This window comes from Amblyomma americanum, chromosome 6 (genome assembly GCF_052857255.1).
Source record: "Amblyomma americanum isolate KBUSLIRL-KWMA chromosome 6, ASM5285725v1, whole genome shotgun sequence".
NCBI lineage: Eukaryota > Metazoa > Arthropoda > Arachnida > Ixodida > Ixodidae > Amblyomma > Amblyomma americanum.
In genome coordinates this window covers 51,128,009-51,146,243 of record NC_135502.1, presented here as the reverse complement: position 1 = coordinate 51,146,243, position 18,235 = coordinate 51,128,009, and the positions used below count along the sequence as shown (strand labels likewise).

Genomic DNA, 18,235 nt, shown 5'->3' with positions numbered 1-18,235 from the left:
ATATATATATATATATATATATATATATATATATATATATATATATATATATATATATATATATAAACTGTATAGAACATATAGGACAGAAACTCATTTGATGCGTTGTTCTGACGATCACGGTGTCTTATAGCAAACTCCTGCTTAGCTCGGCTTATGCTGTGATGCTTATTCTCAGATGCCAGAAAAGAATATCCATGCACCACAAAGTAACAGAGTTCGCCATGACGTATTCGACCGCTGACGACAGCTGAAAGTTTTCTGTGTCGCGCTTTCTTCAGCGGCACGCAAGGAAGCGTACTTTGAAGAGGCAGGCAAGCTATTAAACGAAACACTAAATTGGGTGACGCCTGTAGCGTCATGTTCTCTGAGTTACGTTAGAATCACTCTGCTGCGCCCGTGCTCCCGGACGGACTACGGAGCGACCTATTCCGCGGTTCTTAGATCTCTCAGAATCCTCGGCGGGAAAAATTGTCTTGGCCCGGGGCTCAAATTTCGGACCACCGCTCCTGTCCGACGCAGTCGCTGCATAACAACGAGGCCAACAAAAACGGCTAGATAATTCAATCAATCAATCAATCAATCGATCAATCAATCAATCGATCGATCAATCAATAAAATTGTATCGATAGATCGATCGATCAATGTAATTTTATTTACTAGAAAAGCCTGGGTGGCCACACTAGGGTAAATGCCGTGCACACAGCTTGACAAACTTCCATGGGACCTTTAGATGAGAATAGCAAACGTTAGCAAAACAAGTTGCGACCTTGACACTCACCCAACATAAAATATATATGTTACAATCGATTCACAGCACATAAGATAAAACGGAAAATGCAGTTGCGTCTCGCCACCCCCCCCCCCACCCCCCCCCCCACCCCCCCCCAATCCCGGATTTTTTTCTTTCTAAATGGCACAGCAAGGCCGAGTTGATCAAGAATTTGAAGTGGGTATAATACCTCTCCCCCTATCCTCTCTTCCTCTCTCCCCTCACCTCTTTCATTTCATTTCTCCATTCTGCCTGCTGTCCTTTATTTCCGCTGCCTCAGCTTAGGTGCTTCAGTATCGATGGCGGATGCCTGGGCAAGCAAAAATCTTTTCCTTCCTTTTTATTATTATTTCAATAAAACCACTTACTACTACTACTACCACTGCGTTAGCCCGGTATATGTGTGCAGACTGTTCCCTCCTCGATTCGTCGCCTTTATATATATAGGGACTGCACTTTGCGGTTTTTATTTTATGAAAATTCGGTGGACTTTTTTCGGTGTTTATTTTATAACGCGACTTTGTTTTTGTTTCGGCGAATATTATTTTGGGGCACAAACTTTCGTTGATTTATTCTCGATGTCCTTATGAGGTTAAAAGTTATCCAGAGTTTATAGTGGCCTATTTTTATTCAGAACGAGCAGCTCATGTAGCAGTGCTTAGCTCACAAATATTCGGATTAAGAGCCACACCTGCAGAAGGAAGTACAGCAGTCGTAACAAAAATGATCGGGCCGTGAACATGAGTGGAAGATTAGTGCTAAAAACTTGGTTGTCATGTTCCCGTCGACGTTGCGCTGAACGCGAGGACTGCTGGTCATAAAGTCCGCTTGCTGACTGCAGCAATGGAAGCCATAACATTAATTAAATTTTCGCGCAGTTTACGCGTGGTTTCCCTTTCACGGTTGCTTGATGCGGATCCAAAATTTGCCATTATTTACACGTAATGCCAAGCGACGGCCCTATGCCGGTGATGGGACTGAGCAAACGGCCAGCCGACAGCGCTTAACCATGATGTGGAGCCTCCTGGTTTGTAAGTGTGCATTGAAGAATGCTTCCTAACACAACCACGGTACTATAAATTCTAAAAATAGTTTTGTCTCACGGTAGCTCCCTATTCCAGCACTTGCTAATTTTTTTCGTGTAACTATACTCTAACTGGTACTCAAAAGCCAGCTAGTTGTGACATGCGTGCCAGAAATTCTGACCTTTTTCGGCCAAAACGGCGCGGTTCAGGTGTCCGCCGAGATGTGACAGATACTGCGTCATTTGTTTTCCCCCAAAGCCAATTTTTACGTTAAAACCAAATTTTAAAATATGAATTCCGCGTACTTTATTAGTGTTTTCGGTTTAAACCGAGAAGTCCAATCCTTACCTATATACCGGATGTTTCAGCGAGCACTTTCAAACAAATTAGAAAATAGGCGCTGTGGCTCGGCGAATTTAAATTGGTTTTTTGGGGGAAGGAAACGCCGCAGTCTTGAAAAGCTGAAAGGAAAAATAAGAAAGGGGGCAGCTCGATGTTATGGCATGAGCGCCGTCGTTGGGCCGCTTTCATTCAAAGTCGATAATGCACGTATACTTACGTTCACAGGGATGATCATAATAATAATTGGTTTTGGGGGAAAGGAAATGGCGCAGTATCTGTCTCATGTATCGTTGGACACCTGAACCGCGCCGTAAGGGGAGGGATAAAAAAAGGAAGGAAGAGGTTTCGTGTGGAGGGCTCCGGAATAATTTCGACCACCTGGGGATCTTTAACGTGCACTGACATCGCACAGCAGAAAATTTGGCTTTTTCGACTAGTTATGTGCACTGGAGGGGTTGCTTTGCCTGCATGCTTTCGAAAGCGCATGTAGTTTTGCACGATGCAGCCAAATTTTGTCGAGCCACAGCAGCGAGGGTAATCGCGTTTTCGAAATTCTAAAAACTGATATGGCTATTACCAGCTATTACTAACGGCCGGCTACAAATCTCTTATTGCAACTAGGCGCCTAACTCTGGTAGTTAAAAAGTTAATTATTAAAAATTAGTTAACCAGCTTACTAAACACGATTCAGCAGTTTTCTGGTGTCCGCCAACACTAGTGATACTATGCCCTAAAAACCATATTTTTACGTGCGCTGTGCGATGTCAGTGCACGTTAAAGATCCCCAGGTGGTCGAAATTATTCCGGAGCCCTCCACTACGGCGCCTATTATTTCCTTTCTTCTTTCACTCCCTCCTTTATCCCTTTCCTTACGGCGCGTTTCAGGTGTCCAACGATATATGAGACAGATACTGCGCCATTTCCTTTCCCAAAAAAAAAACAATTGTTATTATTACCCCAAAAAGCCTATTTTGAAAAATTTTGAAAGTGTTCGCTCATGCCCGGTATACCTTAAGGCTGCGTTCATGCAAGACTGACTCGTCAAAAACGCATCCGGCTCACGTCCTATCACGAATAGGACGCAAATTCTAGCGGCACACCGACCCCCCCTTTCGAGTGTCAAGGAAAGGCGCCTTTTCTCACGCAGCTGGGTCGGCGTCCCACGCAGTAGGACACACGAGCGGCGTGCATAGCAAGGGGCCGCTCGAAACGGACCGCGGGGTGTTCCGCTCGACGGGAAAAAGGCACACTCATTCGGCCCAGCGCGGAAAGGGAAAACACAAACGCGCGTCCTTGGAGCAGGCGTCGCAACTGCCGCCGCCAACGCACGCGCAACGAGCCAACGTTGCCGCGCACGACAACGCGTCGCCATGGGCTGCCGTCCGTACACGACCCCGACTTTCCTTTTCTTTCTTTCTTTCTTTCTTTCTTTCTTTCTTTCTTTCTTTAGTTGTCTCTTTCATTGTCGTGACACGAGCGCGCCAGTATAGAGGCCACCGAGGTTTGCTGCTTTGAAAAATAGTGGGGTTCTTGTAGCACCGTTGGAACTCCAGAGCCCTAGAGGGGCGCGGGAAATATAGATCCTTTCACCGTTCAGTGGGGCGCTGGCGATGTAAAATGAGTTGCAGTGCACAGCGCAGAATCCAAACCGGTGGCCCGTGTAATATTTACAAACGACGCCACACACGTCTTGTTTCGATGGTGGTGGTAGTGGTTTTATTAAAAAATAATAGTAAAAAGGAAGGAAAAGATTTTTGCTAGCCCCGGCATCTGCCATCGATACTGAAGCACCTGAGCTGGGGCAGCGGAGTTTCGATGGAGGAAAAACGCAAAGGCGCCCGTGTGCTGTGCGATGTCAGTGCACGTTAAAGATCCCCAGGTGGTCGAAATTATTCCAGAGCCGTCCCCTACAGCACATCTTTCTTCCTTTCTTCTTTCACTCACTCCTTTATCCCTTCCCTTACGGCGCGCTTCACTTGTCCAACGAAATATGAGACAGATACTGTGCCATTTCCTTTCCCCAAGAGCCAATTCAATTCAATTCACGTATGTCTTGGAAAACCGAAAGGTAAAACCTTTTAGCAGCCGTAGCGGCGTATTATTATGTACAGTTCAGTATGCACGCAGTTAAGAAGGGGTGTTAGGCAAAAGTATCGGTATGGTCGGTGGTTAGGTGGATGATAACGAGTAATTACTCCTGAGACAGGAGGTTACGGCTGCTTTTAAATGGCCCGTGTAGGCTTTTTGAAGTTGTGTCATCATATAAATGTGTTATCTGGCCAGGACCTTTGTTTCAGGTGCCCTTAGTGACACAAAAAATGGAGGGGACGCATAAGCAAGCTCCACCTTTAAGGGTATGACGCGGCAACGTTACTGGGTTAATATACATGCATGCAGAATTGGTCATTCTCGACATTTACATTCAAAGATCGGCGGGGGTCCTCGTACCGCTCATGGTGCAGTGGCAGGTGCTGCCATAAGCGAGGCTTGTGCGACCGAGGTTAAACTTCTCGAGCAACCTCTCGCGACCAATCATTAATTTAACTGCCACCTGCCACGGTGTGCGGGTTGTGATGACGTCATAGGGTCACCTCTGGGAATTTCTCAGCGGATTTTTCGGTCACGGTCACGCTGCCGACGACAACGAAGACGCCGGGTTTTGTACCATTGTGTGAGGTCAACAACAACAGCAACAACAACAACAACAACAACGGGGCCCTTAACACTATCGCGCTATAAGATTCCTGTGAAGCCGAAGTGGTGAGACCATCCATGCCGTATGGAACTGAAGTAATACCCCCAAAGAAGGAGCGTTCAAAAGGATGAAAGTTGCAGAAATGAGGATGCGAGATGTGGAGTTACAAAGAAAGGACAGAATTCTCGCTGGACATTGCTTTTCAACAGCGCCGTTTCACAGGCATAACTTAACAAAGCACACGGGGGGTGGGTGCGCGTGAACGACATTTCTGGCTTATGCGCCACTGGGTGCCTTGTGCGCTCTCGGCGGCGGCTGGGGGTACACGCAGCAGCGCTCGAGTTCACTGTCGCGAGTTTCCGGGATGTGCTTTGTCGCAGCAGGACGCAGCAAAGCGCGGCGCCACCGGCGGGCTATTGTTGACCCAGCTTGCGCCACTGACGAGGTTCCTCTCGCTGCGAGATCTGCACGTCTCCGACGCCCCCGCTGAACGGGCGCTCGCGGTCGTTGTCGTATAATCATCATCATCATTATCCCTATCACGTCCACTGCACGAGAAATGCCTCTCCCATTGCTTTGCACTTAAACCTGACGCGCGTTATCTGGTGCACCATATATCTCCGCGAAGTTCCTTATTCCATCTCCCTGCCCCTCTATATGCAGCCCCCACTCGATTCCTTCCCTTGGATTCAAATCCGCTGCCCATATGGGCCACCGGTTATCTGTTCGCCGCATAGCAGTCCCGCTCAAGTCTGCTGCTCTTTAAATCCGCCCGGATTTCGTCAGTTATCGAATTGGTTCTCTATGGCCCACTTTGCAGTGTTTGCCACGTACACCATTTTCGTTAAATACATTTTTCTCTTCGTGTTTCTCAAACGTACCCCTCCCAAAATTTCCCTTCACTATGGCACGTCGTGCTCTCCAGTTTAATTTTATGTCTTTCCGTTAGCTTCTTCATCGTCCATTTTCAAGGAATTCCCGGCTGTGAAACGGAGCGAACTGTCACTATGATGTCTACGGTATACAGGGAAACGTCGACATGAGGGAGTTTTAGGATAGGGATATCTCAGTTAGGGAGATAGGGGAATGGAGAGGCGCCAGTGAGCATGCGCAGAAAACTAACTGAAGGACCCTGCTATTCCCCTATCGCCCTAATCGACAGGGTCCGCTATTGTAATGCTCCCTATTACTGACCCTGTGAAAGAAAAAGGAAACGTTTGCTGCTGGTACGGTAACCGTACAACTTTCATTGCGCGTACAAAGTTGAGCGGTTCTCTCTTACGACCGGAGTCTCCGCAGGGGCTCTGTTTCTAAACTCGACGTCCGTATAGGGAAATACCCGAAGATGGAGCCGCACCTCAGCGGGTGCCAAAGAAAGCTCTCAAATCTTCATAGGCGCAGAAAGATTCGTCCTAATAAGGGGCTCGAACCCCCCCAATCATGCACAACCTCACCGGCACACTCGTTCCACCAGTGCTAACCAAGATGGCCAACGGATGAGGACGAAGTGGTTGGCAACTCTTATCGGGGATGAGCTAAACTCCTGTTCTATATTTTTTCACACAAAAAGAATAATTACGCTAACATCCACCGAGATTATAAGAGCCATACGACTACAAGCTTTATTTCGTAGCCGTGTGGCTACGCGCTGGTATAAGATAACATGAATAAAATAGCCTAGAAGGGCAACGAACCAGAATAGAAGCAAAATTTCAAGAAACGCGAAATAAACATGATCGCCATTAATTTTAGTAGGCAAGGTGGCACTGGCCACCGTTCCGATTCAAAGGGAATGGCAGTAAAATTAATCTGTTTGCAGTTATTACGAGATGGCGCAGGTCACTTTCATGTATGTCTCGTGTTTTAGCTTAGGTGTGACAAAAGCCGCACAGATATATAGTAGTCGAAGATACGTGCTCATTTTCTACAGTAGCGCTTTTGTGCGTCCCTGCTAAATTAAAATGTTTTGTTGGCACAAGAATTCTCCTAATGAAAACGCGGCCAGTTTCCGCTTAATGTCATCGTAGAAAGAGGTGGATTTTTCTGCTAGAAGGAAGGAAAGGGGCCACGTTTCTTCTGACAATGCTCTGGCCTGGATGCGGCGGAGACGAGCAACACCATAAATTGGTGGCTGGGAGCGCGTTTCGGAGCACACAACAGTTGGACCAACTACTACCTTTGGTCCCCGCTGTCACCGCATCCGTCAGATGGCTTTTCGCAACTTGTCCTGCGCACTCGCTGCCTTTCTGTATAAAATTATGCACAGCTGACATCCCTGTCTGGCCACTTTCGTGCACCATGTCATTCTCTCAGCGGGTATACGATAATAATAATAATAATAATAAAAATAATAATAATAATAATAATAATAATAATAATAATAATAATAATAATAATAATAATAATAATAATTGGTTTTTAGGGAAAGGAAACGGCGCAGTATCTGTCTCATATATCTTTGGACACCTGAACCGCGCCGTAAGGGAAGGGATAAAGGAGGGAGTGAAAGAAGAAAGGAAGAAAGATGTGCCGTAGTGGAGGGCTCCGGAATAATTTCGACCACCTGGGGATCTTTAACGTGCACTGACATCGCACAGCACACGGGCGCCTTGGCGTTTTTCCTCCATAAAAACGCAGCCGCCGCGGTCGGGTTCTAACCCGGGAACTCCGGATCAGTAGTCGAGCGCCCTAACCACTGAGCCACTGCGGCGGGTGCAATCTGCATGGCAGGTATAGATTAACGGACATCTCCTCGAGCAGAAGTGGAGCGAGGCAGGGTGGGGGCAGGGTCGTTGTTCTCGTCCCCCTCTTAAATCAGACCCCGCTGGAACGCAACGGGTTCACTGATCGGAGACACCCTGTGTTCTGAGAGATGCGCCGTTCCTTCTTTGAGTGAAGGACTGGAACAAACAAGACGGTCCCGCGGAGCAGCAGCCTAGCACGGACCGAAGGAGGAGGAGGATGCGGACACGGTCCCAAGCGGTAGACACTCGGCGACTAAATCCTTGCGGGCCGGAGGAAAAGACCTTCAGATGCGACCCACTTTTCGCGTTGCCTCGTGCGCGTGCCACGGCGGCATCACCATCTGGTCGTCGTGCCTCGCTCCCCCACCTCCTCCTCAATGAGAGCGTGCGCCTGGTCGAGCGGTGTGTCTGTGTATGCAGAACGGGAACCAGCGGTGCTGTCTCTTTGTACGTGCCCCCCTCCCACACACGCACACAGTCCGGGGGCGGCGGCGAGTGTGGCGCGACGTCCAGAGGGAGACAGCTCGCCCAGATGTGCATGGCGTGGTGGCCCGCATATACGAACGCCGCCGCGACTCCCACGCTGCCTGCCCTACGTGGAGTGGCCAGGAGACGCATAGCGCCAGCGGCGTGGGCCGCAAAGTGGCGCGCGCTGGGAAAGGTGCACGGCTGACTTTTAGTCCGGCGGCGATAGGAGTGCCGTTATGTACTTTCGGTTGTGCAACGCTAAAGCTGTAGGACAAGTGGCTTGATGGGCGAGTTGGTGCAACAAAATTGAAAGGCACTTTGTGGAAGCGCCGTCGCGTACATCTTCTCTTGTGTTCATGTCCTTTACGCTGGTTTCATGTATAGGCTGCAGAAAGGAAATTGAGATTTAGCACAGCAGAGAAGTTCTAAGGTATACAAGTATAGCGGAGGAGCCGGGTGTCAACTGCGCATGCGCAGTGAAGAGTGCGTGCTTTCACCTGACCGCTGCGCGTAGTCACCTGACCCGCGTAGTCCGCTGCATGTCCGCTATAGTACGCCTGCGCTGTTCTACAAATACTGCCACATTGCTAACCACTCAACTGGCGCCGTCACGCGGCAGGACTGCATTATCTGGTACTTACCTAGCCTTGGGAATTCTAGGGGCTAGAGGTTTCTACGTCTTCCTCTCGAGCTCCCTGATACCTTGCGCGTCCCAAATAGTCTCAGTATCTCTGTAAACCTTCCTTGTAAACGTCAACCGTTTGTCGGTGACATATTTGGTGGAGCCACTGGGTAACGTCCCATGTACGCTGACTTAACTCGAGGACACCCTTGACGCCAATTCTGAACGCGTGGACTAAACACCCGCCCGCAAGGCGAGTCGCCGCCTGTGAGGTCTACAACCTGTGTTTGGCAGACTGACAACACCAATAAGAACCATGACTTGACTTTACCCACGGGTAGCCAGACAACTCAGCATTCCGGAAATGCCCCGCCGTTCGTCCTTCACGCACGGAGACAGGTTCGTTGACGTTGAAGACTGGTTGGCCAGTTTTTACCGTGAGTCGGGCTTAAACGAGTGGGATGGCGAGCGTAGACTGAGGAGCGTCTACTTTGCGCTGCAGGACTCGGAAAATGGTTAGAAAATCGCGCGGATTCCTTCATCAGATGCGAGGCTTTCCGCCGGGAGTTGCTGGCGACGTTCTGTACCAGCGAGAAACTCCACCCGATGATTTTCCGCGGCGACCCGACCGACGACGACCTGATCCAATGATCCCAACGACGCGCTGTGTGGGACTGGTTTTCGTCGAAATTCCAGTTGCCGCCGATAACCATGACGTGACCGCACTCGTGGACACCGGCGCTGATTTTTCTATATTGAGCAACCGGTTAGCCGCGACCCTGAGAAAAGTTCGGACCCCTTGGTCTCGACCGCAGGTCCGCACAGCCGGTGGCCATGCGGTGACTCCTATTGTCGTCTGCACCTCGCGTGTACAGATCCGTGGTGTTACTTTTCCTGGCTTCTTTGCTGTGCTACCCGAGCGCTCGAAAGACCTATTGCTCGGTTTGGATTTCCTTAGGGAGTACGGTGCAGCCATCTACCGTCAGGAGCTAATGGTGTCGTCCACTCGGCGCACTGTTAAAGACGATATCGAGCCACGCAGGACTACTCTGCGCACCTGTGACGACCACGTACGGATCCCGTCAAGAGCCAGCATGTTTGATACCACAGAGTGTGATAGCAGTTGCGGCACTCACGGCATCGCTGAGACCAACATGTCGCTGCTCCTGTGTCGGCAAGTCTGCCTAGCTCGCGGACTTATTGAACTGAAAAATAGGCGCACCAAACTTCTGGTAACGAATCTTAGTTCTGAACCTCAACGTTTGACGAGCAACATCACAGCGACTGCGTATTTCGGAAAAATCAGCGAATGTGCGAGACAACACGCGTTATCACAGGTCACGGAATCAGTAGAGGAACCGAGTGTTTTCATAAAAACCGACGTGAAGCCGAACCTCTCGAGTGGTCGAAAACGGTGCCTGCCGAGAGAATTATCGACTCCTTCCGCGATCGCTTTGCCTCGACCTCCAAGGTTAGACAGACATCGCTAACAAAGCACCGAAGTATAGTCGACGAAAGTCAGAGACCGTTATGTCTGCCACCTTACCAGGTCTCTTCGAAGAAACGTTGAGTAATTCGCCGGCATGTTCGAGATATTCTCCCGGACGACGTGATACAGCCGTCGACAAGCCCTTGGGCATCGCCTGTTGTTTTAGTGGCAAATAAAGATGGAACCCTACGGTTCTGTGTTGATTACAGGAGTCTATACAAAGTCACAAAAAAAAAACTTTTTATCATTTACCGCGCATTGATGACTCCTTGGACCGGCTGCGTCACGCCACGTAATTCTCATAGCTCGATTTACGCAGAGGCTATTGGAAAATTGAGGTCGACGAACGCGACCGGGAGAAGTCTGCCTTTATTACCCCGGACGGCTTGTACAAATTTCGGGTGCTCCCTTTCGGCCTGTGCTCGGCTCCTGCAGTTTTCCAGCGGATGATTGACACCGTGCTTTCCGATGTGAAATGGTAGTCCTGCCTCGTGTACGTGGATGAAGTGATTTTCTCCGACACGTTCGAAGAGTACCTGAGGCGCCTCTACGCTGTTTCAAAGCAATTCGTTCGGCCGGTCATTCCCTCAAGGCCGAAAAGTGCCACTTCGCTTTCCAATAGCTGGAGTTTCTGAGCCACATTGTAAGCGCTAAGGGGAATTCCAGGTGCTCCCTTGGGATGAGCCAAGACCCCGATAAGACAGCCGCCATCGCTGCTTTCCACATCACAACTGATAAGTGCAGTGTGCTCCGCTTTCTGGGTCTCTTCACCTATTATCAGCGTCTTGCTGCGAACTTCTCCCAGATAGTTGAGCCCCTAACCCGTCTCACGAAAGACAAAGAACCGTTCTTTTGGAGCCAGGAGCGACAACAGGCCTTCGCAGACCTCCGAAATAGTCTCCAAAGTACTCCAGTGCTCGAGCACTTGACGAGTCAGCCGACACAGAACTGCACATCGATGTAAGTAACGCCGGCCTCGTTGCAGTCCTTGTGCAGTGGCAGGATAGTCCTGAACGCGTAATCGCTTATGCAAGCCACACCTTGTCCCGATCCGAGGCGAACTATTCCATCACCGAAAAAGAATTCCCCGCAATTGTGTGGGCAGTGACGAAATTTCGCCCGTATTTGTGTGGCCGCCCTCTCAGAGTCGTCAGCGGCCACCAATCGCTGTGATGGCTGGCGAACCTCACAGATCCGTCAGGGCGGCTTGCACGCTGGAGCCGTCGACTGCAAGAATTCGATGTCACCATCGTCTATAAGTCAGGGATGGAGCACAGTAATGCTGACTGTCTGTCCCATGCTCCAATCCTGGTCAACCGAGGTGACTCCGAAGGCTGCTGCTCTCCTCTTCTTGGCGCTATCTCCACGTCCATTCTCACTCCACAAGAACGACACAGCAGCGAACTACGGCTCCTCATTGATTATCTTGATGGAAGCGCTCAGTCTCCCCGTCGAGTCTTCTCGCGCGGACCGTCGTCGTTCTGTTCACGAGACGGCGTTGTGTATAAGAAAAACTACAACCCGACGGAAGCTGTCTATCTGCTCGTCGTACCTGCGGCCTTTCGCGACTAAGTCCTGCAGGGGTGCCAGGAGGACTCTTCTGGTTTCTCCCGAACGTTGGCGCGGACACGCCAAAAGTACTACTGGCCCAGGCTTGCTGCGGCTGTGAAGCGTTACGTCAGAACTTGCCGCGACTAAACCAGCCGGGCAAGTGCAGCCTATTCGGATCCGCCACAAGTCCTGTTCCACCAAGTCTGCACGGTCTTCTCGTCCTAAGTCCTCGCTAGGTAACCGTTATATTGTGGTGGTCACCGACTATCTCTGCCGATAATGTGAGACTTGCTGAAATTGTGACCTCCATCATTCAAAACATTTTACTTCGTCACGATGCACTCACGTTAGTTTTAATTTACAGGGAAACACTGCTAACCACTCTAGTGGCGCCGTAACGCGGCCTGTATTGCCTGGTACTTGCCTAGTCTTCAGCATTCTAGGGGCTAGAGGTCTCATCGTCTCCATCTCCCCAGCTCTCTGTTTCCTTGCGCGTCCCGGCTAGTGTCAGTAAACCTTTCCTGTGAACGTCAATCGTTTGTCTGTGACATCTAATATCAGTTATTTAAGCCGGTAGGCGTCAGAGGGCCTCAGTGCGTACCGTTAAACCAACTGCTCTATGTATATCAGTCTTGGGCGTGCTGCTTTTGCGAAAAGTACACGAGCCACTTTACCCCTGGGATTTGTGGAGCTCCAATTCGCCGATATATCGACGTTTCTTCCGTGGCGCCTCTATAACGCTCCGAAGTGCGCTGAACGCTATTTCTTGCTCACACCGATAGTGGCTTGAGGTCATCACCGCCAGCACCAGACATGTTTCGTGCGCCGTCTACTGCAGGACTAAAACATCCGTTATTGATCACCATCTGGCCCTATACATATTCCATGCGCCAGTCGTGGCTAATTAACTATCCCAGCAAGCTTTCCAGCTCATGTGTCCACTTCCCTCCCCATTTTTCCATTCTATATATCCGCCCTATTGCCCAAACGAGTCGTCGGTTATCTTTTTGTCCGTATATTATACACGTCTGGCCGGGGTCCATTCACTTGCAAATTATACGCTCACTTTATTCAAACCACTCTTGCGGGCAGTAAGTTCGCGCACGAGCTTCTTCGCTTCGTCCACAGAAAGGATCACCGTAAGCCGGATCAGCCGACATCGTGATCGACGGCGCCCCGCCGAAAGCCCGTCCGCACCCCAGCGGATTCCGCACGGCGCTGTGCCCGCAAGCAGGCACCCACGGCGCTAGCGTCATCGCTGGGGCACGCACCGCCGGATGCGCGGAGGCGCAGCCGAGCAACGGATGTATCGGCGAACGGGACCGCGTTATGCAAATGACGCTCCGAAATCTTCGTATTTGTTTTTGAACTCCCAACACTCCGGTATTGAAAGTCGGTGTACACATGCCGGGTGCAGTACAGGCCAGAACAGGCGCTGTATAGGGACCGAACCTTTAACCGGAGCTGTTCAGTACCTTTGCTTTTAACCCATCAGCGCCATCAGGAAGCCAGAAGCGGTGATGAGCACACAATAGACGACCGTCACCATTGTACAGTCGCGCACTGCGTAGTTCTGCTTCTGCAGCAGAAGGACCTGTCTTACATAGTAGTTATTGAAAGAGGTTAGCACAAACAAAACCAAATCGTGTCCTTTTGCCTCTTCTCTTTCTTCCTGTCTTGATTTTGCTTTCCGTCATATTTACTTGTTTTTAACGTGCCTTGTTCTCTACAACCACCACCACACATCGCAGCGCATGCAGGTCCTCTTGTCCCTACCTTAAAGATGCTATTAAAAAAGGAGCGGTGTGTCTTGCAGAAATAAAACCGAAGCACGGCTTTTGGCCGTCGCGCGCTCGAGAGTAATTTCCGCTAACGGCATTTTTCTACAGCGATCAGTTTAACGCAGGCTCGGAGAAAACATTCAGATCACAACAACGAGCAATAATCTTCTTTGAATATCCCCCTCTGCCGCGGCCCACAACATCCGGGTAGGCACAGCCGCTTTCACCGCGCGGTCGCAATGACCGGTTTTGCTACGCTTGGTTCACTGACGGCGCAGAAGAAAGCCAGCCGACGCTGAATAGATTGGAACAGTTTACATTTGCAGCAAAAGTGCAATAAACGCATGCGTGCAGTTTGGTTTGGTTTATGGGGGTTTAACGTCCCAATGGGACTCAGGCTATGAGAGACGCCGTAGTGAAGGGCTCCAGAAATTTCGACCGCCTGGGGTTCTGTAACAGGCACTGACATCGCACAGTACACGGGCCTCTAGAATTTCGCCTCCATCGAAATTCGACCGCCGCGGCCGGGATCGAACCCGCGTCTTTCGGGCCGGCAGCCGAGCGCCGTAACCACTCAGTCACCGCGGCGGCTGCATGCGTGCAGTTTATGAAGGCACATGATGCTACGCACAGCCCGACATGAGTTGTTTTGTTTCTCCTTATATTTACATGATGTTAGCGTCATACATGATAAAGGCAAAGCTTATATACATCATCTCATGTCTTGGTCTGGTTGTAAGGGAGCATAGAAAGTGTGTACAGTAAAAAAATACATTAAATTACACCTTTTTCGGAAAGTGTACTGTTTTGAAGTCGCTCTTGACACACTAATTGGTCTCAAGAGTGTGGAAAGTATAGTTGAAAAAGTTAATAACTGGCCTTAACTAAACAATCGCGTACTTAACATAAAACAAGTCCAGGATTCCTGGCATCAATTTTAATTTTGAGGCGACTATGACATATTGTAAAGTACTGGTACGTAAATATTGAAGGTAATGGTCCGTTCTTCCGATGGTTAGCAAAATCTCTATTTTTAAAGTTTGTCCATCGCTGGCATCGAGTAGTTAAAACTGCCATAGAAAACCAATATAGGTGACGCTTTTGACGATAGCAAAAACGTTAATAGCAAAAAAAAAAAAAGAAAACGCAAGCCTGCCGATGGGAGATCTGCGGATATATTGATTGTTATAGTGGACTCTTACGACATGTGCAAAAATTGCTTTCATAAACAACTTCCCGTTGAAAACTGCGCTTGTCCAGAATTTCTGGGTATGGCATGGCTGCGTTTTGAAATACTTGCTTCTTGTTAAATGGAACGCCCTGCGTAAATCTGACCACAAAGTAATTCGCGAAGGAACTTGACAAAAACAAACAAACAAACAAACGTAAACGCTTAAAGGAACGCCTTGCGCAATGTCTGTCTTAATTAGTTTTTTTTTTCGCTCTACCTTTTAAAGCAGTACTTCGTTACCAGTAATAAATCAACTGCCTCTTCAGAAAATCTGCTCCAGCTCTGCCACAACGAAACGTTCCGTCGTAATTTCCACTGTTCTTAACCACAACCACTTCCGAATGCAGAGTGACGTCGCCTTTGAAAGAGAGAAAGGGAGAAGAAATGGTCGGGATGTGGGTGTTCGCTGTGAGTCATGGAATCAGCGCGCATGCAAGCATCGTAGCCACTGCGCTCAGAAGGTGGTACGCCGACCGGAAATGGCCCCTTTCTCCACTATATTAGCAGTCTCCGCCTTCGTGTAAAGCAATACCTGTTCTGGCTGCTTTAATTACAACACTGTGTTACTTTATTGCTGCTGGCTTGTACTGCATCACGAGTCTCGATGCGTGCACGCCTGCGGATGGTTTTTATTTTTTGCCTCTCGTTCCTGTTTACTGGCCCTTATGCTTTTTTTACCCACCAGTTATACCCATGCATAAACGAGCGTACGTATACGTCGCTCTTGCCGGTTGCCACCCCTCGCATGCATGGTCCCGTTTCTGTATGCCTTCAGGTTCTCTTGCTTTTAGTCACCCCTCCTCCTATGCGCCTTCGGCGTGTGTATGCCTGGCCTTGTTGTAAATAACCGGTGGGCCGTTGGTAATAGGACTATGCCCTAATGATGCTCGGCTCAGATCATGCTCACCAGGCAAGTCCCTGAGGCACATGTGATGTGTGGAGATTGACCGGAGGGTCGTTAAACTGAGAGGAGAAGCGGTAAAATTTATGTCTCATAATTTTTAACGAAGCTCTAGGGACGACCCCGACTCCCGACAGAATTAAATTTAAGTGGAGGCACAAAACTAATTCTAGATGGGCTATTCTAAAAATAGGTTCATTGATATATAGGTGGGAAAATCAGCAGCATTACTGTCGTGTGCGGTTTCGTTTACTGCTTGAAGCTTCAGAGGCAGGTATGAAAATGGCGTTGCTTATGTAACTTCTTGCAGAAAGACTTAAATTTGGCTTACTTGGCTTTAGAACAGCACCTTCACTTTGCCAACGCTATAAAATGGACGTCAGACATCATTGCACCGAGTCGATAACTAATTTTTTTGCTTGCTTTGTCGGTGTTAAACTAAAGCATGACAGCAATTCTTTCATGCCTAAGAGTTTGAACACAATGCATGTCGCTGCAGCGTTTATGTGTTAAAGCCGTTCAGATCCGTTTGCTATTAGTTCGCGAATTTTTGTTTGACATGCCTTCATTTTTTTTTTGCATTTCTAAGCCACGTATACGCTTGCCCTACACTGTTTTCCTTCTTTTTTTCTTTTACAACATACAGGTGCACAAAATTTGTGTTCAGGTGCATAGCCTTGTATTTGCATTATTTCTGGGCTCAATGAAATTATTGCCCATGGCCTCCTTTATACTACATAAGATCAACGGACTCGTAAGTATAGCGAACTGAAAGCGGCTTTGGAAAGCAGTACAATCTACTAATCTGGCGAATGAAAATGAAGCGCCCGCTCTCGTAAAAGTAAAAAAAAAAAAGAGTACACGCTGTGCACCAAGTCGAAAACGGACTGTACACAAGAGCTATCTTGCCCCTCACACACGGACGACAAGCTATCTCGGCTCCTGAAAGGCACTGAGTGTACGCGCAAGCAGACACTTTTCCGCCATTGTTCAAGGCCAAGCGGAGAGTTACAGGAAAAGCCGAGCAGCTAGTAGAGGAGATCAAGAGGCAGCGCACGTAAAATATCGCGCCTGACTTGATCATCCCTCCCCGCCGCGGTGGCTCAGTGGTTAGGGCGCTTGACTACTGATCCGGAGTTCCCGGGTTCGAACCCGACCGCGGCGGCTGCGTTTTTATGGAGGAAAAACGCTAAGGCGCCCGTGTGCTGTGCGATGTCAGTGCACGTTAAAGATCCCCAGGTGGTCAAAATTATTCCGGAGCCCTCCACTACGGCACCTCTTTCTTCTTTCACTCCCTCCTTTATCCCTTCCCTTACGGCGCAGTTCAGGTGTCCAACGATATATGAGACAGATACTGCGCCATTTCCTTTCCCCCAAAACCAATTATTATTATGATCATCCCTGTGAACTTAAGTATACGTGCATTATCGACTTTGAATGAAAGCGGCCCAACGACGGCGCTCATGCCATAACATCGAGCTGCCCCCTTTCTTATTTTTCCTTTCAGCATTTCAAGGCTGCGCCGGTTGCTCGGTGCACACAAAAGAAGGCACGCGCATATTTCCCCCTCACCTCCCGGGAAAAGAATTCGAAACAAAAGCGACCTCGCTCGCGTCTAACATTAGTACACGAACGCTGCGCATGCACCCGAATCGCTTAAGTTGATGGCCATTAGGAAACAGACAGCGGTAGTATATACAGTCGAACCTCGTTATAACGAAACGGTTTATAACCAAATAATGAATATAACGAAGGAATGGCGATTCCCTTTGGAAGCTCGGTCAACACTGGCTATAAAGAATTTACGGCTATAACGAAGTAATCGCAGGGCCCCTTCAACTTCGTTATAACGAGGTTCAACTGCGTATAACGCGTGTTGCATAGTCTCGCATGTTTAGAAGCAAGACTGTAGCCTTTTTTTCACCGGGGAAGCCGAATTCTGAGCCGATTTGTAGAGATAGATGGAGCTTTATTATTTTTCTGGTTTTGAACGTGCGACTTTGAACGGTTTTGAACGGAAAGTTGCACATAGTAAAGTATTGTGAAGATCCCCCACAGATCATGCACCCAAGTCTTGAGCTGCGAGCAGTCACAATAGTTATCGCAAAGAGGTTCTATAAGCAGAAAAACTGTATGATGCGGTTACCGGCAATATGTGTTATGCCCTCGTCCATATCATTTTCGCCAAAAATAAAAATGACAGAAAAAGCTACCAGACACATCACCTACCAGACACATCACCCCCTCCCCCCTTCACCCGACCGACTACAATCATCTGACCACACATGACACCACCTACAGAGTGCTCACTCTTCAAGACACATGTCCCCTTTGGCTCAAGGCCACCCGGACAACGTTGTCTTTTAACAGCAAGTCACCGAGTTATTCCTTGGTCACGACTCACTGCGACATCATTCACCCCGGAGGGAGTATCCCGAGCAGTTATCCTTTAAAAAGAAACTCTTTGTTATTTTTGTTTTGCTACTTCGAGGATGCATCTCGATGCCCGTTCGCCCACCCATCCGACAAGACCTGACGCCGGTGCACCGGAATCTGCAGCGACAAATAACCGCGGCTAGAAAACAACCAAACCAGACATCAGCGGAATCCATCC

The 18,235-nt window shown here is 48.9% G+C and overlaps 1 protein-coding gene across 1 annotated transcript in view; it reads right to left on the bottom strand.

Annotated features, from left to right (window-relative positions):
* Positions 1 to 18,235, bottom strand: part of LOC144136794 (uncharacterized) — a 34,913-nt gene that overhangs the window by 15,945 nt on the left and 733 nt on the right. The gene's annotated exons all lie outside the window — the stretch shown is intronic.